The 20,123-nt window shown below is 39.0% G+C and overlaps 1 long non-coding RNA gene across 3 annotated transcripts in view; it reads left to right on the top strand.

Moving 5' to 3' along the window:
* Positions 1-19,705, top strand: part of LOC131819949 (uncharacterized) — an 84,322-nt gene extending 64,617 nt beyond the window's left edge. For 2 of the 3 annotated variants that reach the window (XR_009349418.1, XR_009349417.1), the window contains exons 2-3: positions 8,463-8,522; positions 19,504-19,705. This is a non-coding gene — a long non-coding RNA (uncharacterized LOC131819949). Of the gene's footprint in view, positions 1-6,108; positions 6,211-8,462; positions 8,523-19,503 lie in introns of those variants that run through there. The other variant, XR_009349419.1, reaches the window with a different exon arrangement.
* Positions 19,706-20,123: the final 418 nt, after the last annotated feature.

The raw sequence follows: 20,123 nt of genomic DNA, 5'->3' as shown, positions 1-20,123 counted from the left end.
GAGCAGAAAACCCGGGCCACGAGCACGAGCGGGGTGGGTGGGTGTCGGGGCCCAGCCTCCCGCGAACCCCAGGGCACCGGGAACACCCCGGACGCCTCCCTGCACCCCGTCCGCCAGGGGTCTGGCCGGGGACAGCGCTGCACGAAGTAACCCCCACCCCCCCGCCAGTGGGCGGGCTAGCCCCCATCGTTTGGCAGGAGCATGTCAGAGCCTCCTGCCATTCCCAGGGCACCCAGAACCCAGAGAGTGAGGCCTTGGGTGCTTTCTGGCGACAGATTCAAGGCAATTCTTCGACTTTGGGACTTCAGAGTTTACATAGTTTTCATTTGTGATTATTATTTTTGTGTGGGGGTCATAGCTTTTCTTTTGACCTATGGTTGTTTTCACTCCCGGTTCTGAAGAAGCCCCTAAATCCTAACCCTGTTGAGGACTCTGAAAGCTCTCAGAGCAGCAGTGCTGGGGGACAGTGTGGACACATGGTTTGGTTCTCCTCTGGCCTGATTCTGTGGCAGCCCCGCCTCTGTCCTCCTCAGACTTCAGAGCAATATCTGAACAAGTGGAGAAGGGACCAGGGGGTCAGGAAGGTGGCCACCAAGGAGTGATTCTCTGGAGGGTGGCTGAGCTAGCAAGTGAGCATGTTAGTCCAGCTCTGCCTGCAGTCGGGATGGAGGGGAACAGGGGCCAGGGAAGGGGAGGAGGAGCAGAGAGCAGGGACAAAGGGACCAAAGAGGAGATTCAGATGAAGGGAAGTAATGGGGAGGAAAGAGAAGAAACTCTAGAAGACAGGCATGTAGAAAGGAAAAGGGATGAAGTGGGCATTGGGAAAGGGCACCACCAGGGAAGGAGAGAGGGGAAGGGAAGAGGGAGGAAGAGAGGAAAGGGGAAAGGGAGAAGGGAGGAGTCAGCATGCCAGGGCTCCCCCTGCATCTGGAGAAGAGGTGGCTGGTCCAGCTTGTCAAACAGGGTGCTCACTCTTTGGTCCCAGTTTCTGCTCCCAGTGCTACTGGGCTTTGCAAGGAAGGCAGGCTGTCCCCTGGGACCTACTGGAGCCCACTGGAGCCCACAGGAGGGTGGGAGAGGTAAGATGCCACCGGGTCCTGTCCTGAGCTGCTCCCAGCCACCAGCCTCACCACATGGTGCAAGAGGGACCCCAGAACAAAGGAAGGACACAGGCCCGCATGTCCTCCGGTGGCCCTGGGCACTTAGCTCATCGCAGTGAACCACACCGCCTCCTCAACCCAGGCTTTCAAAGCCTCCTTCTTCATTCCTGGATTTCATGTCTGTAGGAACATGAGCAAGATCTAACTCATCTCCGACAGACAATTCTGACTCACCCCGTGTCAGATTTTTATGAGTGGCTGTGATAGAGTAAGATAGCAATGCTCCAACAAACGGACTGTTTCCTCCCACTTGACCTCAACAGTCTTATACATTTTCTTAGCGAAAACATCTTGTCTCCTTCCATTAAGCTCATAACGTGGTCTAATAGTATACATGTGCCTTCGTTAGATGCGAAGCGATACAGAGGTCCTTTTTTTTTTTTTTAATTTTACAAGGTAAAGTCAGTGAACATATCCAACTTGACGAATACGTCTCTAAAATGTCAATCCAGGCAAAGATTTTTCTGCCTACAGTTTGGAGCCTACGTGGTGACGTTTTTAAAATGCTTTCAGTCCCTCAGTGAGGCTCTTAGAAGCTAGCCAGGGCTTACTACGTGCCAGGCACTGTGTCAGGTGTTGGAGCTAAAGGGAAGGAGAGCTTGGAGGCTGGCTGGGGAGGGACATCCATGACACAACCACAGCTAGAAACGGAGGCCAGTGCTAGAAAAGAGAGAGCAGGCTGCATGGAGAGTGTGTACCATGGGGCTTGTGAGCTCAGGAATAACTGGGAGTAACTGGAGTGGGGAGATAGGGGAGAGGAAGAGGGTCTTCCCATCAATGGGAATCACCTGTGCTTGGAGGCAGGCGCCATGAGGGGTCTCCACAGGAAGAGGGAGGCAGTGTGGTTGAAGGGCAGAGAGATGGGGCAGAACAGGCATCAGTCAGTTGGAGGGCTATGAAGAAACTGATGCGAGGATTATGGGTGCCTTTGGAGGACTGGGAATTTGTTAGAAGATCAGTGCAGATTTCTATGGAGACAAATGCCAGGAACTGATAGGTCTTTGAAAGGTCACTCTGGCTGCCTTTTGGCAAAGGGGTTGGTAAAAGGCACTTGCAGGTGTGAACACACCAGGTGGGAGGTGAGTGCAGGAAATCAGGTGAGGGAGCATGGGAACTTGGTCCGGGGGTATATAAGGGAGAATAGCCTTTAAGGAGTTCCACAAATTGGCACCAGCTGTGGCTTCATTACAGAGCTGGAAGGTGGAGGTGGGTGTGCCCTGGAGGTTACAGAAATTACATGAGAAAGGGACGTCTTTTTAGATCTTTTTTGCAACTAGAGGAACTCTCACCTTATTGATAGAATTCCAGAGTGGGAACCGATGGACATGAGGACATCTTTGAAATGTCTGAATATGTTCTTCAACATCTTTGCAAGTGACGAGGAGACCTTGACCTTAGGAGGCCTCGGCCCTCTTTGTAGCCAAAAAGATTTCACCTACAGATGTGGGTTCTCCCTTTTAAAGTCAAGGAGACAGCCCTTCCAAAGGACACCTCCTATCATTTTACCTTCTCATCATAACTCACGTGCTGGGATCTCCAAGACCCTCTGTTCCAGGTTGTGAGTATCCACTTTGGCCGGGCTGGTCTTGCCACCACAGGAAATCTAGAGCCTGTAGTGCTATTAATAACATCATCTAAGACTGTATTTGCTGCCCTCATGGCCTCTTCCCACCATGACTCACTGAAGCTTTTTACACATTGTATCCATTAACCTATAGTTCCCAAAACTCATCTTCTCTAGTGCCATTAATTTTTAGGGGGCCAGGCAAACCTTAAACTTGTCCCCCTTAATTGGATCCCTGTGCCCCCACAATCTCTGAATGCCTTTCACCATGATCCTTGAATGAGATCTGAGACCACTGCTGGTACCTAACACTTCTTGGCACCTTGTTTGTTCGGTTCTTGGAAGAGGAGGTGGCTATGGAGGTGAGTGGGGATGGGAGTGGGAGGATTTCTCCCTTCACTTCTCTTTTTGTTTTTTCAAATAATGGGTTTTGAGGGGGAGGGAAAGGTTAACCAGACCATTTATTTTCCATCTCCCATCCATAAAATGTTTACCACTCCCCACTGGAAGAATTTAGATCTTTCGTTTGAATCTCCAGGAAAATCTCCCAAACCCAGACCACCACCATGTGGATTCAGCCATCTTCTGATTCACCTCCAGATTGTCTCCTCCTAACTGCTCAAGCCACAGGTTAAGGGCGAAATGTTCAATGCCCAAGCAATATAGTGGGGATCACGTTTATCTAAGCAATTGCATGCTGCTCTGTATCTGCATACAGGGGGTCTCTCCCAAGCCTTTCCAACCTCAGCAAAACAAGACAAAGCCCCAGCGATCTGTGGTATATATCATTCATTCATTCCTGGGTTCAACACTCATGGCGGATCCCCACCAAGACAGTGGGAGAGCAAGGACTGGAGAAATCCTGGAAGCTGAAGTCTGAGGAGGATTTCAAATTCAAGTCAGAGATGAAAGAAACATCTGGACTAGGTCCTCAGGTACATGCAGTATTCTGAACTGAGGCTAGAACCAGAGACCATTCTAAAGAAAGGCCTCTACAGGTGGGCTCTCACAGGTGGGCTCCGACTCAGTTTCGTGTATATTCTTTCATGAAATAGCTCTTCGGGTCAACATGCAGAAGAAAACCATTTAATAAAACTGACAATGAGGAGAGGAAAGGGAAGCCAGAAGGCTTGTGAATGGGGAGAGAGGAAGAGCCAGGGCAGAAGACCAAGAATCCCTCCCTGCCCTCCTTGCTGCCAGGGAGGTCTGAGGGTCTAGTTTCCACCTGGGATCCCAAGTCCAGAACAAAAGCAGCGGGGCCAAGGCTGGGGAGGGAAGGTGGTCCTCAGCACGCGGGAGTGGGGGTGCCCAACGATGGGGGCTAGTGCGCCCGCTGGTGGGGGGCACCTCGCAAGGCACTGTCCCCAGCCCGACCCCATGCGGACCCGGGTTCGGCCCAGCGTCCGGGGTGGTCCCGGTGCCCTGGGGTTCCTGGGAGGCTGGGCCTAGACAACCCCCCTCCCCGCCCCCAGGTCGCGTCCCCAGCTTTCTGCTCCTGGTGAGGGCGCGGCGCGGTGTAACTTTACCTGTGCGCAGAGGGTGGTTCGGAGAAGCCTTGGGGCGGGAAGGGGCAGCAGGCAGCAGGAGCGGGACTGCAGGGCCTCACGCAGGAGCCCACGGACGGCGAGTCCGGTGGGTCCTGCAGTCCCGACTGGGCCGCAGCACAGCACCGCGGCGCTGCGTGCCTTTCCTCCGCCAGCCGCTCCACCTCCTCCCAGACTCTCCGCCACATCCTCCGAGAGCTTACTTCCCGCTTTGGCAATTAGCAAAGTCCCTTCTCCCGCCGCCCTCGACCCGCCCCCGCCCCCATCCCTCCTGAGTCCTCCCCGAGCTCACTACCCGCTTTGGCAATTAGCAAAGCCCCTTCTCTGCGCCGCCCCCGCCCCCCTCCCTCCTGAGGCCGGCCCGGGCTGGGGCGCGGGACCGAAGCCCTGGGGGGCTGCAAGCGTGGCCAGCGCCGGCTCTGGGCAGACTCCTAGCCTGGCTCCCTGAGCGGGTGTCCGCCCATGGCCTGGCTGCGAAAAGGTCATCAGTCCTGTTAACCCTGGCTGCACTCTCCAGTCAGTTTGCTGGCTTCCTGATTGCGCCCAAAGCCAGCAACCAGCTTCCCCAGCACAGGCCTGGGCTGAGATGCCTGCCCGGGATCTGTTGAGCAGTCTACTCATCTCCAGGCAGGGATGGCACTTCGACCTGGATGTTTGGGCTTTTTGATTGTTTTTTGGTCATTGGTTATTACATGACCTCCAGGGTAGGTGCTCCACAAAGGGAGTGAAAACAGGACGCCTGATATATAGGCATACGGCCATTCTAGAAAAATAGCTTGGGGTTCTCTCAAAAACGCGGCATTGGTCCTTGCACTATGGTTTAATAGAAAAGGGATTATGCACCAAGTTACTTACGTGAGCATAGGTTAAAATATTGTTCATCTCCTACAACAAATGGGGGTATGCTCTTTAGTAAACTAATTCAAGTCAATTAGAGACATTGTCTTCAAGGGATAACATCATAGAGACTAGAATCAGAATCATACTTTTGGGATCAGAATCATACTTTTGGGAAAATTGGGCCCAGGTTTTTTGTTTTGTTTTATGATTTTATTTATTTATTTGACAGACAGAGACCACAAGTAGGCAGAGAGGCAGAGAGAGAGGGGGAAGCAGGCTCCCTGCTGAACACAGAGCCTGATGCAGAGCTCGATCCCAGGACCCTGAGATCATGGCCTGAGCCGAAGGCAGAGGCTTAACCCACTGAGCTACCCAGGCGCCCCTGGGCCCAGGTTTTGATGGCTTCTTTCCTCAATCTTATAAAACCTATTTGAACTCTACTGGATGCCAGAACTGCTTAAAAATATTTGGTCCCTTGTAATTTTAACCTTCCAGTATTCAATGCACCTGATCCATGTAATATCCTATAGTATTTTTGTCAAATGAAGACTCTCAAAGTGTGTTTCTTGGGAGACACTTTTCAATTGGTTGCTTACATTTCTGCATTTATTATTTGTTCTAGACCATCCTTTGAAGATGGTTGTATTGAATAGACTTGGAAGACAGAAATAGTATCTTTTTTTTTTTAACTTAACCTGTTGTGTTTGCAAATATTATCTGCCTCTGTTTTGATTCTTTTTGTGGGAACTGAGGCTCAGAACTGATATATAACTCCCACCCCTACACACACACACACACACACACACACACACACAAACACACACACACACACACACACACACAAATACTGTTAATATTCTGGCTACCTCTATTGCTGTGAATAATAAACTATATTATTTCTGAACCATGAGTCTGCGTCTTCTATCAACACCCAAGAAACCACGGCAGACTCATACACCAGCTTTCAAATAAGGGAAAATAATCTCAGATGCTTTATATTTTTTGATAGTGTTACCTACTTCTGAACATATGACTGAACACATATAAAGCTGGAGCCATGACCATTTAGAGCTTCTTCTGTGGAAGAACTATGCATTCACTAGTAAACACATGTAGTTTCATCTTTTTTTTTTTTTCCTCCTTGACACCATTTCCTCTCTCACAGTGTTGCTCAAATTGGATGGAGTCTAAGGTCTTTTGAGGAAATTTTTGTTTAATGACTCAAAATAAAATAAGAAGAGTCTAATGTGCTAAAAATAATTCTAGATAAAAGGTATAAGATCATGCCAGAAAGGATAGTAATTTTATCTAACAACTGCCTGTTCACCCCTTATTTGTTCATTAACTAATTTCCAAATTCCTGACTAAATCCCTTTTGTAAGCCAGAATGTGAGCTAAAAACTGGGATTTTAAAAAAGTTTTCATTTGAAATCCAGTTAGTTAACATATATGGTTGTATTAGTTTCATGTGTACAATATAACATATAGCACTCAGTGCTCATCATGACAAGTGCTCTAATTAACCCCCATCACTTATTTAATCCATCACTCCTTTCCGATCCCCTCAAGTAACCATCAGTTTGCTCTCCGTAATGAAATGTCTGTTTCTTGCTTTGTTTCTCTTTCTATGTCTTATTATTTTCCCCTTTGCTTGTTTGTTTCCTTTTCTTTTATTCCATATATGAGTAAAGGTATTTGTCTTTCTCTGACTGACTTATTTCACTTTTAGCATTATGCTGTCTAGTTCCATCCATGTTATTGCAAATGGCAAGATTTCAGTCTTTTTTATGGCAGATTAAAATTCCATTGTATATACATACCACTTATTCTTTATTTGTTCATAAATTGATGGATACTTGGGCTCTTTCCATATCTTAGCTTTACAAATAATGCTGCTATAAACATAGGGGTGCTAGCATCCCTTTGAATAAGTTTTCTTATATTCATTGGGTAAATACACACCAACAGGATTGTTGGATCACAAAGGACTTCTATTTTTAAATTTTATGGAAATTCCATACTGTTTTCAAATATGGCTGTATCAGTTTGCATCACCACCAACAGTTCACAATTGTTACTTTTTCTTTTTTTTTTTTAAGATTTTATTCATTTGACAGAGAGAGATCACAAGTAGAGAGAGAGAGAGGAGGGAGCAGGCTCCATGCCTGGCAGAGAGCCCGATGTGGGACTTGATTCCAGGACCCTGAGATCATGACCTGACCTGAAAGCAGAGGCTTAACCCACTGAGCCACCCAGGCAGCCCCCACAAGTGTTACTTTTTCACATTCTCTCCAACACTTTTTGTTTCTTGTAGTGTTGATTTTAGCCATTCTGACAGGTGTGAGGTGGTATGTCTTTCTAGTATTGCTTTGCAATTTCCTGATGATACATGATGATGGACATCTTTTCATGTATCTACTGAACATTTGAATGTGTTCTTTGGGGAAACACTTGTTCATGTCTTCTATCCATGTTTTTATTGGATTATTTGTTTTTGGATGTTGACTAAAAACTGGATATTAAGTAACACACAAGACAGGTTTCCTTGAGCTTCAATTTTATTTGCATGAGTATCATTAACAGGGAAAATTGTGCATATGTGTATGTACAAGTGTGTTTACGTATACATCTATCTATCTATCCTCTATCCCCTGTCTTCTAATTGTGGTAAATCCTGTAAGGTGGGGAATGGGATAGTCTGAAGAAATGTGCTGCTGGATATGTTGGGTAAGCAAATTTAATTGCACTCAGATGCATTGGATATAAGTGAATCACTCAAATGAGTTATTTAATATTATATAGAAACAAATTAAAATTTTATGTAGTTGAAAATAATAGGTAGTTAAAATAATTTTTGTTGTTTGTTGTTCTTGTGTCTTTTTTTGTTTATATATACTATGGTGTGAATGTTTGTGTCTCCCAAAATCATATTATGAAATCTAACTCTGGAAGTGATAGTATTAAAACATAGGGGCCTTTGGGAGGTGATTAGGTCATAAGTGGGATGACAGTCCTTTTAAAGGAGACCCCAGAGAGTTCTCTTGATTCATTCATCATGTACGTTTACAGTGAGAAGATAGCCATCTATGAGGAAGTGGGCTCTCCCTGGATCTGCCCCTTCCTTAGTCTTGAACTTCTCAGTTCTAGAACTGTGAGAAATAAATTCCTGTTCTTTATAAGCTATTCAGTCTATATCATGTCCGTTATAGCAGCCTGCATGCAGAAGGACACTATGACCTAAAACGAGAGCAATAAATATAAAGTTTCAGTAAAGTCAGTTGGTACAATGTGTTTTTACTTAGAGAAGACATGCTGCTTCATGTTAAACCTTGATATTGTATATGTTTCTTGAAGGGCCACTTCTTACTCCTTTGTGTGTTCTCCACAAAGTCCAGGATGATGCCTTACATAAAGGTAATATTTTATAAATACTGTTGGAAATATATACTTCTCTAAAATCTTATTTTGCCTACAGATTACTTGGATCCACTTTGCCTTGTGTAGAATATTTGAAATATATTAAGAACAGAATGTCTCTCTAAATAACATTTAGAATCATCATTAGTTTATGACTCCTGACTCATTTGTTTATGCAGTGATACTTACTGCAAGAACACTGAAGTTTGTAATATAATTTTTGAATGAATCACCAAGCTAGTTTATTATAACTTATGAAAAAATAATTTCTCATGTTGGTTTAATTCTGCTTTTATGTTATGGTCATGACATTTTCATTAAAATAAAGTAGAAAATAGAAGTAAATAATAAATGAAAAATAAAAAATAATAAATAAAAAAATAAAAGTAAAACTCTTGTGAAATGTTAAACTTTTCTTACTTATTTTGTTTTGCTTTTCCTCTACCATACTGGCAAAGCTGTATTTTGCAGATCGATACAATTTTCTAGTTGCTAGGTTTGTTACTTTTGCTAAAATTTACAAAATATAAGAAGTTGAATAGTCATGGATTGTTTATTAAACTCCTTATCTACACATATAAAAATAAAACAATGATGGTGACCTGGGTATTTCTAAAATTGTATTCTGTTTTTCCATATTATGTTTTACAATGTAATTAATAAAGATTCTGCATATATTAACACCCATCCCCTTCTATCTCATCTGTATGTCCATTACAGAGCATGTATGATTTCTATTCATTGCTATGTTGTGGTGAAGAGATTGTCTGAAGTAGTCCTATATTTATGCAGGTAGATCTTAAGCTACAGTGCTCTTGTTTATTTGCTTGTTCCTGATCAGTATGTCTGAAAGATGGTAACTATTGCATCAGGTATGACGATTAAAAAATATTATTGGTGCCTGATACACTGTGATGAAATAGGTAAGTCGATTCACAATTTGTTAATTAAATTAGAAAAAAATTCCTTTGCATTTGTCCTTTATTAAGAGTTTTTTTTTTTTTTTAACAAATTCCTTGGGATGTTTTTTGTGTAATATATATCACATGCCTCAACCTTTAAATTTGAATGTAGAAAAGAGTTATCAGAATGAGCCTAGAAAATATTGTTATGAAATATTTTTGTTCTGTTATATTATGTAAACTTAGGAAATAATGGTAGTTATTTTTATTAGCATTTCCTACTTTCCACATGCCCTTACAGATGAGATATCATGGTTTTCCTATTCTTTTTATCGTGGTTGTTATATTCTTCATGATCAATAACAATCAATGAAAATTCGATTAATTTTCTTTGGGAAAGTGATATTTTAGCAAGAATCCATGACCAAAAATTTTAGCTGTTGTTCTTCCAGGAGATGAGACTATCAATGCTCCCGAAATTTCAAGAAATAGAACTTATTAATTGTGTTGGTTGATGTTTATTGTCTCTGAACTTAGAGGTGCATAATTCACTTTAAAATTTATTTTGGGGGCGCCTGGGTGGCTCAGTGGGTTAAAGCCTCTGCCTTTGGCTCAGGTCATGATCCCAGGGTCCTGGGATCGAGCCCCGCATCGGGCTCTCTGCCTAGCAGGGAGCCTGCTTCCTCTTCCCTCTCTCTCTGCCTGCCTCTCTGCCTACTTGTGATCTCTATAAGTCAAATAAAATAAATAAAATCTTAAAAAAAAAATGGAGTGGACCTAATGGGGGGTACTTATCTGAAATTGAGGGACATTATAAAAAAAATAAAAAATAAAATTTATTTTGAATTGAAAACAAGATCTTACTGAAGTTTAGGCATCCCACTTTATATCAGGCCTCCAGTACATTCTAATTTATTTATAGAAAATATCATAAACATGAATGTCACTTTTCCTATTGCATTTATACTGAAACTGCAATGACTCAAAGATGTCAGATCTGAAAAGCACTACCTTTCTATAATTTCTGTTTCCTAGGAGGAATGGATATACCATTTTAGCACAATTATCCAACAGTATTCAAAACCACCATGAATTTTTTTTTAAATATTTTATTTATTTATTTGTTAGAGAGAGAGAGAGAGAGCAGGAGCACAGGCAGATAGAGTGGCAGGCAGAGGCAGAGGGAGAAGCAGTCTCCCCGCCGAGCAAGGAGCCCGATGTGGGACTCGATCCCAGGACGCTGGGATCATGACCTGAGCGGAAGGCAGCTGCTTAACCAACTGAGCCACCCAGGCGTCCCACCACCATGAATTTTAAAACATAGTTATTACACCCTAAAAATCAAGTATGAAAATGTATAAACAACCAAGTCTCTATCTGTAAATGAAATACTCCCACACAGACGGGTTTAAAACTTTCTAACTTAAGGAATTTGATAGCACAGACTCAGGGTAGTAGTTTCAGTGCCTACAGTATACTTTCAGGTAGAGAGTAATGTAGGCTCTGAGTCACTTTCTGCCTAGAGATGACATAATAGTGGTTCTGCCATTGTTTGTTTGTTTTTGAAAATACGTTCCTGGGCGTCATTCAGAAAATGCAGAGTTTGGCAATCTATATAAATTAAGGATGATCTTTTTGAATGTTTGTCTTTCACTACACCAAATTAACATAATTGGACAGAAATTCCACTAAATTAAGCATTGTTAGGAAACGTGTAAATTGGAGCTGCTCCAATTAGTTGCTCTTTGAACTATGTGCTGTTGGTTCAGGATTAGATAAGGAGTTTGAAGGAAAACCTAAATCATTGCTTCCTTTTTTGAGAGAGTCTTAGCATACTTTCTTAAAATTAGCTGAAATAAACAATGTGTTTAGTCGCAAAGTGATTTGCATTTTTGCACAAACTCCCTATCTCCTTGAGAATTATAACAAATATTTCATGAAACATCATTGATCTTTACTTTGTGACACTGCTGTAAAGTACATTCAGAGTTGCCAGTTAAAAGTGTTAGTGTTGAGATGAAATGTCATGCATTTTTCTTCACTTCCATGCAAATGAACAGAGTAATTTATTAAGACACAATGAAGAAAAAAAAATTGACAATGAGTTCCAGATTTTAAAAATCACTTGCCATTCAATCCAAATTGTGAGTTTGATCGGTTACCGAACACTTATTAATGCACCCCCGGTAATTTTACAGAGATTATTTTTTTCTTACCAATTCTTGATTATTCTGTCTTGCAATGCAGAGAAAGCTAACTAATTTTAAATAAACTTCCGTTAATTTTGATTGTTATAAACTTAAGATTGATTAATTTCCATATACAGAGTTTAAAATGTTCACAATTTACATTAAATATATATTCTGTGTATACCTTGGAAAAATTATACTGAAAATTGAAATTAAAATGATGTTGTATATAGCTGCAAGAAGCCACCTGTCCCATTTCATCTTACTATATAAGTTGTGTCAGGTAATTTATAAAATCCCTACTGCATAACAAGTCTATTTTTTGTTGGAATGGGTAGTAATGTTTCTTCTTATTTCTAAATAAGAGTTGGTCTATGAGTGCATCTGCAACTGTATTTTTCCCAAGTGGCTTCATGGTCTTGAACTGAGAAAGCTCAGAACATTAAACATCAAAATAATATATTTTGACATAATTAGACATCAAGGAAATGCAATTAAAATGACACTGAGATATCACTACACACTTACCAGAATGGCTAAAATAAAATATAATGACAAGACCAAAAGAAAAAAATATACCATTTGATGATACACAATGGCAAGTTGTACCATCACTTAACCATCGCAGACTAGTGTAGTGTTAAATTTGTTTTTCTAAGCAATGTTTTGGGTCACTTACCACTTTTCAAGGATATAAAATGCTACCATTTTACTTAAAACTGTGAAATTTGGTCAGATTTAAATTTCAATTTATGTTAAAACATTCTGTAAACTGTGTTAAACTTTGACATTTGTTCCCTCTGTTCAGTGAATAACACTATATCATATTCCGAAGAATATGCTAATTTTCATTTTGAAAAATATCCCTTTTTCCTCTTATGGTAATTATTAATATGAATTAATAGTAGAATTTGATATGGTTCCATATGCCCATAAATACTTTATTGTATATTATCAAATTTAATAATGAATATAATGTACTTCTTTGGACAATATTTAAAGACCAGTCTACTCTTAAAACAAAAAAATGGAGACGCACTTCTTTAGTTCACACAAATTTCATTTTATTATATATAACCTCAGATAAATTTCAACAAATCATAATTTATTAAAATTATGTCTACTTAAAAATCTCATAGAAGAGTAAAACCATCAAAAATAAAAATAAACACACACAACACACACACATCACCCATGTATTGGCAAATCACAATTGCTGTAACAATACATTAGGCAATTTCCATCAGTGGCAAAAAGATTTGTATCCCAATGGACTGATTTTCCAGAATCCAAGAAAAAGTCTCCTAGGGTTTATTTAAAGATAAATATTTAAACAAATACTTCTTAAATTTAGGAAATTCAGAACATACGATTAAAGAATATTTGCAGTGCAGACTATATTCAATCCTTCCTTCAAAATGTGCCTTTGAGTACATAATTCTGTTTTCTCTATCTAAATTGAGCTGTCCTCCAAGGAAGTTTTCTAAAATGTGTGTCGCTGTGTGATAAATGTTCTAAGACCTAACATGCTTCATTGTATTTTTACTGTGCTCTCAAATTTAATCAATAATTTGGGTTGATGGGGGCGCCTGGGTGGCTCAGTGGGTTAAGCCGCTGCCTTCGGCTCAGGTCATGATCTCAGGGTCCTGGGATCGAGTCCCGCATCGGGCTCTCTGCTTGGCGGGGAGCCTGCTTCCTTCTCTCTCTCTCTGCCTGCCTCTGTGCCTCTATGCCTACTTGTGATCTCTGTCAAATAAATAAATAAAATCTTTAAAAAAAATAATTTGGGTTGATGTATAATATCTAGTTTCAAATATCTTTTCCATCTATACAAACACCCAGCTGTCTCCTTTATATGCTATTACTATTGAGAATTCTGTTGTCAGTATTATTCTTGTACATTTTAGGTGATCTGTTCTTCTCTTGGGCATCATTTATGCTCTTCTCTGTTTTTGATATTCTTAAAACTCACCATAATGTATATGAGTGGTTTTTTTTTGTGTGTGGTTTTTGTTTTGTTTTGTTTCTGATTTCTCATGTTTGGCATCATTTTAAGTCTGGTGTCTTTTATCTTTCTTTAATTCTCCAAAATTTATCTCAGTACTTATTTAAATATTTTCTTTATTTTTTTTTCTCTTCTGCTGCATTTGGGCAGAAGTCATTAATTTGTTTGTTTGTTTGTTTTTCCCAACTCATTTATTCATTTTACAGCTATATTCATCTTAGTCTCCATTTATTGTATTCTTTATTTCAACAATTTTCACTTAATTTATATTCACAGTATAGTATCTTTTCTTTGTATATGTATATCATTATTTTATCATATACTTTTAAGCTATTTTTAAAAATATTTTATTTATTTATTTGACAGTGAGAGATCACAAGTAGGCAGAGAGGCGAGCAGAGAGAGAGGAAGGGAAGCAGGCTACCTGTTGAGCAGAAAGCCCGATGTGGGGCTTGATCCCAGGACCCTGAGATCATGACCTGAACCGAAGGCAGCAGCTTAACCCACTGAGCCACCCAGGCGCCCCTTTTAAGCTATTTTTTAAAAGTACAGTCATTCTTTTTTTTTTTTTTTTAAGATTTTCTTTCTTTCTTTATTTGACAGAGAGAGATCACAAGTAGAAGGAGGGCAGGCAGAGAGAGAGAGAGAAAGAGAGGGAAGCAGATTCCCTGCTGAGCAGAGAGCCTGATGCAGGACTTGATCCCAGGACCCTGAGATCATGACCTGAGCTGAAGGCAGTGGCTTAATCCACTGCGCCACCTAGGCGCCCCTAAGCTTTTTTTTTATATTCCTGTTCCAATAACACTTGGATTGCCATATAAAGTTAACCACATCATCTTTTTTAGGTAAGTAATTGTACTTTTTATGTGCATAGTTATTTTGGTCCATGAGTTCAGCTCCTCTTCGGATCATCAAATCTCTGTAAAGTCTGGGTATGCTAGGATTTTCTAAGCAACAATAAAATACATTGAAACCTGGTAGCTTAATTATAATAATGTTTTCTTTCTCAATCATTCACAATAGTATTACATTCTGAGTAGCTTCCTTCTATTTTGCAGCTATAGTGCTTGGAAAAACTTGAATTGTGATATCACTGTGATAATGTGAATTAGGTTTTTCAGAGAATCGGGAAGAGAAAAAAAGGAAGATATTCTCCAGGGCCAACTCTAGAAGTGACTATTAAAACATCTGTCCAAATTCAATTGAACAAAACTCAGAAATGCCATCTCCAGTGAAATACAAAGAAGATTATATATAGTTCTGGGCACACACATCTCATTTGACCCAATGATGTACATCAATGAAAGACTGAAGGCCAATCACCACTCCATGGGAGAATTTAAAAATAAATTTACTAATGAGGCCAAGAGTTCAGAATCACAAATACTTAAGAACTAATAATAACTGCCTTCACTTGATGTTATTCTATAAGATAAATCCTATGATCAAGTTTCAATTTTAAATTCTTAAAATTTTAAATTCTTAAATCCTTATGAAGAAGCATCATTTGGAGGGAGCAGTTTTCATAATTTATCATCCATCAGCCTTTATTTTTTAAGATTTTATTTATTTATTGGACACAGAGAGAGAGAAAGAGAGAGAGAGAGAGAGATCACAAGTAAGCAGAGAGGCAGGCAAGCAGGGAGGGAAGCAGGCTTCCTTTTGAGTAGAGCCCGATGTGGGGCTGGATCCCAGGACCCAGAGACCATGACTTGAGATGAAGGCAGAGGCTTAACCCACCACCCACGTGATGAGAGAGCCACTCAGGTGCCCCTCATCCATCAGTCTTAATTGATTGGAGGAAAATGTGTGGAGGAATAATGCCTTAGGGATCTAATCTCTCTAAAGGATTTTCAAGTCCTTACCCCTTTAAGGTTTTTGTACAGTTCTGATAGCCTCTAAACATCCAGCTGATTTCTACAGTGACAGGCCTGTTAAAACCTGTCTTCAAACCAGGAATAGAGCTTGAAATATACCAGTCAAGAGCAACTTTGAGTCTTTTAAGGAATTTATCATCATTTCTTTGTTTTTGGTTAATATCTGAAATAGTTCCATATTACACTTGCATAATTTCTCCAGAGCGGACTTTGAAGGAGGCATTCAGTTCCAGCTAGTTCCATATTTTGGCAAGAACTATAATTCTATATAAAAAAAAAAAACATATTTTAGGGCGCCTGGGTGGCTCAGTGGGTTAAAATCTCTGCCTTCAGCTCAGGTCATGATTCCAGGTTCCTGGGATTGAGTCCCACAGTGGGCTCTCTTCTCAGCAGGGAGCCTGCTTCCATTCCTCTCTCTCTGGCTGCCTCTCTGCCTTCCTGTGATCTCTGTCAAGTAAATAAATAAAATTTTTAAAAAAACATATTTTATACCAGTTATTCATGTTTATTAACTAAGATATCACAATACAAATAATACAAACAGTTGCTCTTTATTAATACCTTCAACCAAGATAAAAAAATATGTCATATTTTCTCTAAGAATTTTATATCATCTGATAGGTCAGATATATATAAAATTACATTTAAAGTTTTAAAAATATCAGCAAATATTTTCATTTAAATGCAAATTTGAAAAAAAATCTACTTTTCCAAACACGACTTTTTATCCTATTTTATTTGAATTTTGTCGACAACTGATAAAATGTTTAGCGAGACTATAAATGTTAGATCGGAAAAAATGATTAATACATGTAGGTTCAAATTATTATGTTCCATTAGAAATGATTTAGTCTTTGATGAACATCTGTTTGGTAATATGTTGTATCCAGATATAGTAAATTAATGATATATATAAAATTATAGGGAAATGACACCTTCCGTTCCATTATGAGTAGAGCTTTTAAAATGCTATTTGTCACAACCTGTCATCTTGTCATTATGTAGCATTATGTAGCATTTAAAAAATGTATACTCTTCACTTCGAAGTCTTTTAGAAATCTAAAATCTGACTTTCTATGGTTTGTGTTTCCATAATCCTTTATTGCCAGTTTGAACAAATCCACATGCTTTGATTCAAAGGCAATAAATTCCTCTTATTTGGAAAAATGATGTTTATTTTTGTTCTCTCACCCTTCGCAGGTGGTTTCATTTTAGCACACTTCAGAGTTATAATTTCATGCTTATTAAAAACATTTATTATGATCTACATAGATGAATGAAACTTTAATTTTATTAAATTATTTGCCAAAAACTCTGTTATTTTTAAAAATGTATTTCCTTTGATGGGTTATTTTAGAGCGTTCAGAGAGGATCTAGGAGTGTGGTATTATGCAATTTTTAAGCAGGTATGAAATGGTTATTTATATGATTGTTTCTTTAAGGCTTATGTATATTGTCCATTATATGCTATAAAATATTTTGAAAGTAAATATAAAGTATGTTTTACATAGTTTATTTTTTGGAAAAAATATTGAAATGACTTATGAAATTCAGTATACTCTCAACATTAATTTATTTTGAAATTTACCAGTTGTCTACTGAACCTATTATATGGCAGATATTACTTCAGACTACACTGGTAAATGAAATACTTGGCTTTGTAGAACTTTTATTTTAATGGGTGAGACAATCAAAAGCTATACACCTTAATAAAAATTGCATAGTGCATTCAAAAATGATGAGTACAATGGGGAAAAAGAAAAATTCGATCAGGGTGAGAAAAATCAAGATTGCTAGGCAGGGGATGGGGAGTTAAAATTTTTAATAGGAAGATCAGGGTAGTTACAATGAAGCTGACAATTGAACAAAGGTATGGAAAGGTGATGAATTTGCCCAGAACTATCAGCAATAAGGTCACTCCAGACAAAGGAATTGGCTATCTTGAAGGCCATAAGGTTGGATCATGCCTGGCATATCTGAGGAATAGCAAGGAGGCCACTGTGAGTGACTGAAGAGTAGCAGGGAAAGAGGTCACAGAGGTTAAATGAGTGGCTAGATCATGTAAAAGCTTAGAAGTCATTGTAAAACTCTGGCTTTTATATTTGGAAACTTACTGTGTGATAGAATTTCTGCTAATAACGGAGAGTTCAAATGTCCATAAAATTTCAAGGATTCTTATTCTAGTAATACAGAATAAAGAAAAAGAGTTCATATTTTCACATGGTGTAACAAATGCTCGGAGATCCAAGTGGAGGAAGCTATGGGAGCACAGAAGAAGGCACTAAAATCACACCAATATATTTGATGACTGTGACTATATATAAATTTGTATTTTCTTGATTTTTTATAGTCATGGAATCACACAGTATATACTATTCATTGTCTGGCTTTTCTTTTCTCAGCATCATTACTTTGAGAATCTCCAATTGTAAATAGTTCATTTTGATGTTGAACAGTAATCTCTTTAATGAAAAGATCATAATTTGTCTTTGCTCTATTGATGGACATTGATGAACATTTCCACTGTTTTCAATTCTTAAAAATAAAGCTGCTATGAAATTCATATACAAGTCCTTGTATGAACATAGGGTTTGTTTCTCTTGGTTGAATGCCTAGAAGTAAAATGGCTATTTGTGTAACTGCAACATATTTTGCATTTAAAAAAATTTTCAAACTATTTTCCAAAGTGGTGGTATCATGATATATGCCAACAACAGTTTAGATTTTTTGTTGCTTCCCAATCGAGCTCAGACGAAGTACAATTAGCCTTCATAATTTTAGCCATTCTAATAGATATGTAAGCATGTCTCATTATGATTTTAATTTGTATTTCTTCAATGTCTAAATGTTGAGAAATTTGTCATGTGCTTATAAGCCATCCATATACTTTTGGTGACATGTCTCTTCAATAATGTTCTTCACATGTAAAATTGGATACTCTGTTTGGTTATTAGTAAGGTTTTTTATTTTTATTCATTTTTTAATAATCAGAGTAGATGTCCATTATCAGATATATAATTTGCAAATCCCTTCTCCATCTTTACGGTTTCTCAATGGAGCTTTGATAGCTGTGTTTTTCAAGAAATATGCTACTTCTTTCCTGGTACACGGCGGTATGACTAGAACATTATCAATGTTGATTTTGCAAAGAAAATCATGGATTAAGATATATGTAGTCTGCAGTTGTTGGGAGTGTTCTGTAATATCAAGCATATCTAGTTAGTTGATAATTTAGTTCAAGTCTTACATATCTTACCAATTTGATGACCATTTGTCTATATAATCTTATATAATCTTAAAATAAGGGTGTTGAAATTTTTTTCCATTTCTCTTCTAAGGTAGAAGTTATGATTTTTGTTCTTAGTTTTTCCCTATATATCCCCAAATCAGTTATTAAGTATTTTTTTTAAAGATTTTATTTGTTTATTTGACAGACAGAGGTCACAAGTAGACAGAGAGGCAGGCAGAGAGAGAGAGAGAGAAGCAGGCTCCCTGCTGAGCAGAGAGCCCGATGTGGGACTCGATCCCAGGACCCCGAGATCATGACCTGAGCCGAAGGCAGCGGCTTAACCCACGGAGCCACCCAGGTGCCCTGTTATTAAGTATTAAAAGTCAAGAATTATTATACTCCCTGATGAATTCATCCTTTTACTCTTCTGTAATTTTGAATTGATCTTTATGTCTGATAATGAAATTTGCTTTAAAATCACTTTTCATTATCTTGATATAACCACCAAAGTTATAGTGTGATTAGTGTTAATATAGCATATATTTTCTTTTACTTTTTAAAGCACTTATATATTTAATCCTGACAAAGAAACAAAACAGCTTTTTAACTCTGGAAGCATCTTTCTAAATTATCTTTTTTTTTTTTTTTTAAATAAAGCAGTACCAATTTTTGTTAAGGGACCTAGAGTGAAAGTAGATTTATTTATTTATTTATTTGTTTGTTTGTTTATTTATTTATTTAGTAAAAGATTTTATTTTGTTTATTGACAGCAGGAGAGAGAGAGAGAGAGAGAGAGAAGAAGAAGAAGCACACAAGCAGGGGGAATCACGTGCAAAGGGAGAGGAAGAAGCAAGCTCCTTGGGGTGCAAGTAGTCCCATGCAGGGCTGGATCCCTGTACACTGGAATCATGACCTCAGCCAAAGGCAAACATCTGCTTAAACAACTGAGTCTTCCAGGCACCCCTAGAAAATTAAAAAAAAAAAAAAAGACCTTTTAAAAACATTTTTTTCTTTCTTGTATTTTTTTAAATATTTTATTTATTTGACAGACAGAGAGACAGGAAGAGGAACTATAAGCAGGGCAGAGGGAAAAGGAGAAGCAGGTTTCCCACTGAGCATAGGGCCTGATGTGGGGCTCCATCCCAGGACCCTGGGATCATGACCTGAAAAGAAGGGACACTTATGGAGGAAGCCACCCAGACACCTCTTTTCTTTGTTTTTAATATATGGCAACTGATGCTTCCCAGCCACGAGAAGCATATTACCCATTGATTAAATCTTTGATAACAACCTATTTAAAAAGGTGTGTAAATATATACTTACTCAGATTTATACACTTTGTGTTTTCTTCATAGTTTGGGGCTGGACCCAATGGTCACAACACTGCTTCCAGTCT

Source organism: Mustela lutreola, chromosome 17, assembly GCF_030435805.1.
Source record: "Mustela lutreola isolate mMusLut2 chromosome 17, mMusLut2.pri, whole genome shotgun sequence".
NCBI classification, from domain to species: domain Eukaryota; kingdom Metazoa; phylum Chordata; class Mammalia; order Carnivora; family Mustelidae; genus Mustela; species Mustela lutreola.
The sequence above is the reverse complement of the archived record's forward strand: the minus strand, read 5'-3'. Positions and strand labels throughout refer to the sequence as shown.